Source organism: Scyliorhinus torazame, unplaced genomic scaffold (genome assembly GCF_047496885.1).
Source record: "Scyliorhinus torazame isolate Kashiwa2021f unplaced genomic scaffold, sScyTor2.1 scaffold_1118, whole genome shotgun sequence".
NCBI classification, from domain to species: domain Eukaryota; kingdom Metazoa; phylum Chordata; class Chondrichthyes; order Carcharhiniformes; family Scyliorhinidae; genus Scyliorhinus; species Scyliorhinus torazame.
In genome coordinates, this window is record NW_027308845.1 from 10,230 (window position 1) to 14,381 (window position 4,152).

At 48.0% G+C, this 4,152-nt stretch overlaps 1 pseudogene; it reads left to right on the forward strand.

Moving 5' to 3' along the window:
- Positions 1-530: 530 nt before the first annotated feature.
- On the forward strand, positions 531-1,735 carry LOC140407031 (uncharacterized; annotated as a pseudogene).
- Positions 1,736-4,152: the final 2,417 nt, after the last annotated feature.

The following is a 4,152-nucleotide window of genomic DNA, read 5'->3' on the forward strand; positions in this document are numbered from 1 at the left end:
CTTCAGTTGCTGCAAATCACCAATTGAAGACAATAAACGGAAAGAGGGAGAAAAGAAAGTGTTTTACTCACAGATGTTGGAGACAGGAGGAAGGTTCTGTCTGTGTGCAGCTCAAGCTCATTTCGGGTCGGAGGAACAAGTTTTGCTCGGCAGAAACCTCCGTGTCGAACTTCCGCATTGAGACAATGGGGGAGCTCTGATTGGCGGAGGAGCAGAGTCCTTCCGGTCCTCCAGTCTTCCTATTGGTCATCTCAGCAATAAGGTCAGCGGAAGTGAGCTCCCCTGTACATGCGCAGCTGCCCCTTCCCTTAGACATGCGCAATCCCGTATTAGTGGTGGGGGAGGGGACTCACCGACGGCCGGAACTGTCAGCCGGTTGCCTGGAAACTTTGTCTCGAGGATATGTGGGGGAAGGAGAACAATGAGTGGGAGCGGGGCTCCCGCATCTGCGCGCTGGGCAGTGACGTCACGGCGGAGCGGGCTTATTCCTATTGGTTGATTAAGAGGACGAGCTCCTTTGTGATGTCACAATGTGGAGGTTGGACAATGAGTTTCTGACTGAAACATCTGGACAACATCTGGGAGCAACTCAATGTCTCCCCCTTTATAAGGTCATAAGATATAGGAGCAGAATTAGGCCATTTGGCCCATCGAGAAGAACCCTTCAACCCGACTAAAAATCTGTCTAACTCCTCCCTAAATTTACTCACTGTCCCAGGTCCACCACACTCTGGGGTAGTGAATTCCACAGATTCACAGCCCTTTGGGAGAAGCAGTTTCTCTTCAGCTCTGTTTTGAATTTGCGACCTCTTTTTTTCAATAATCTTTATTGTCACAAGTAGGCTTACATTAACACTGCAATGAAGTTACTCTGAAAAGCCCCTACGCTCCACATTTTGCCGCCTGCTCTGTGTGGGAAGGGATTTATTTCCTCATCCAACCGGCAGAGACACCAGCGAGTTTACACAGGGGAGAGGCCGGTTACGTGCTCCCAGTGTGGGAAGGGATTCACTCAGTTATCCCACCTGCAGATACACGAGCGAGTTCACACTGGGGAAAGGCGTTCACCTGCTCTCAGCGTGAGAAGGGATTCACTCAGTTGATTAGCCTGCAGATACACCAGCGAACTCACACTGGGGGGGGGGGGGGGGGGTTGTTCACCTGCTCTCAGTGTGTGAAAGGATTAACTCGGTTCAATAACCTGCAGCTACACCAGCGAGTTCACTCTGGGGAGAGACCGTTCACCTGCTCCCAGTGTGGGAAGGGATTCACTCGCTTATCCCACCTGCAGACACACCAGGGCGTTCACACTGGTGAGAAGCCATTCACCTGCTCTCAGTGTGGGAAGACATTCACTCATATGTCCAGCCTGCAGACACACCAGCGAGTTCACACAGGGGAGAGGCCATTCACCTGTTCTCAGTGAGGGAAAACATTCACTTTGTTATCCAACCTGCGGGCACACCGTCGCGTTCACACTGGGGAGAAGCCATTCGCCTGCTCTCATTGTAGGAAGGGATTCACTCGGTTATCCAACCTACAGAGACACCAGCGAGTTTGCACTGGGGAGAAGCCGTTTACCTGCTCTCAGTGTGGGAAGGGATTCACTCAGTTATCCCACCTGCAGGCACATGAGCGAGTTCACACTGGGGAGAGGCCGTTCACCTGCTCTGAATGTGGGAAGGGATTCCGTGATTCATCGCAGCTGCTGAGACACAAACAAGTTCACAAGTGATTACAGGGGTTGGATTCTGCTGTTAGTGTTGCTACTCTCAATTACTTCCAGGACTGCATTTTGTTCATTCTGACAGTTGGTCAATGGGAATGGTTGGCGTGTTTCCTCTGCTGGACTGGCTGGTCTCACGACTTTGACTCCAGTGGGCTGACGCCCTTGGAGCCTTGTTGCGAATACCTGGTTTCAAATTTCATAAGGATCACAGATTGAAAGTTGGTTTGGAAGTTGGAAGCTGTTTCCTTCCCATTTCTGTTTGGATCCCCTTAAAACATGCCACCTTGCCATGGTGATGGGCAATGAAGGGTACATGGATCTTTTGTTTAATTTATCTCTGTGTTTCTCGCAGAAGAAAATTATCAAGGTATGGGGCAGGTTGTCTGACATGGACTGAGAAACAACATTAAATGGTGTGATGGGAGACAGGCAATAATTAATATTTCAGGGGATTAGTTAGCTCAGTTGGCTGGATGGCTGGTTTGTGATACTGAGCGACACCAACAGCGTGGGTTCTACTCGGTACCGGCTGAGGTCATCCATGAAGGCCCTGCCTCCTCAGCATTGCTCCTCATCTGAGGTGTGGTGACCCTCAGATGAAATTACCACCAGTCAGCTCTCTCTCTCTCTTTCTCACAAAGGGGGATGCTCTTATGGAATTCTGACAATGGTACCAGCCAGTAACAAGGTTAAGATAAGGGAGTTATGTATACTCAAGACCCAAGGACGGTCGATGAGGGGGTCTGGAAGGCATCATGAGTTCATGAGTAACCCCCTAGCTCTCCATGAGCTGATCACGCAGTTCCCTGCTGCCCAGTAACCACTTTCATTGGATCTACCAGTCAATGTGTGCAATCTATAATCATTGTGATTGGATCATGTCCGGCTGGGTTGGGCTGACTAACTATTTGAAATTGTATAAATGATGATGATTCTCTTTGTTCAGTGGAGAGGTATCTGCCTTTGCCCAGAGGCTTACTCCCCGCCGGTGTTACAACAATAAACTTTGATGTTTGAAGCAGACCTGAATGTCGAGGGATTCTTTTGGATTCATTCATGCTAACAAAAGCATAACCTACTTTTGTATTCAATTCCCCTCACAATAAACAATAACATTCTATTAGCTTTCCTAATTACTTGCTGTACCTGTATACTCGCCTTTTGTGATTCATGCTCTTGGACATCCAGATCCCTCTGAATCTCAGAGCTCTGCAATCTCTCACCATTTCGATAAAAAGCTTTTTTATTCTTTCTGCCAACATGGACAATTTCACATTTTCCCACGTTGTTCTCCATTTCCCAGATCTTTTCCCACTCACGTAACCTATCTATATCCCTTCGTAATCTCCTTATGTCCCCTTCACAATTTACTTACCTACCTACCTTTGCAACATTGGAACATGGGAGCAGGACTTGGCCATTCAGCCCATCGAGCCTGCTCCACCATTCAATACGATCATGGCTGATCAACCACTTCAATGCCTTTCCCCCCACACTATCCCCATATCCCTTTGTGTTAATGGTATTTAGATATCTGTCAGTCTCTGCTTTAAACACACTCAGTGACTGAGCTTGCACAGCCCTCTGGGGTACAGAATTCCAAAGATTCACAACCCTCTGAGTAAAGAAATGTCTCCTCCGAGACCGGTCCTAAGTGGCTTCCCCCTTATTTTTAAATTGTGTCCCCTGGTTCCAGACTCTCCAACCAGGGGAAACCTCTCACCTGTACCCACCCTGTCTATTCCATTATGTATTTTGTAGGTTTCATTGAGGTCACTTCTCATTTTTTGAAACTCTAGAGAACACAGGCCAGGTTTCCCCAATCTCTCCTCAAAGGGCAGTCCTGCCACCCCCGGAACAAGTCTGGTGAACCTTTGTTACCCTTTCCCTCTGGCGACAAGGGCAGTAAAACTGCACACAGTCCTCCAGCTGCGGTCTGACCAAGGTTCCACACAACAGGTACATTCTGGACAGTCTCACGACTTTGCATTTATTTTATCCTCGATAGTATGGGGGAGGCGGTGGCCTAGTGGTATTGCCGCTGGACGAGTAATCCAGAGACCCAGGTATTATTCTGGGGTTCGAATCCCACCAGGACAGATGGTGAAATTTGAATTCAATAAAAATTTGGAATTAAAAGTCTAAAGATGACCATGAAACCATTATCGATTGTTGTAAACACCCATCTGTCCTTTAGTGAAGGAAATCTGCCATCCTTACCCAGTCTGGCCCACATGTGACTCCAGAGCCACACAGATGTGGTTGACTCTTAACTGTCCCCCACTGTAATGACCTAGCAAGCCACTCAGTTCAAGGGAATTATGAATGGGCAACAAATGCTGACCCAGCCAGTGATGCCTCCATCCCAAGAAAAAAGTTTTATCATACTACTACAGGTAGATCTAAAATAAATACATTTGTCT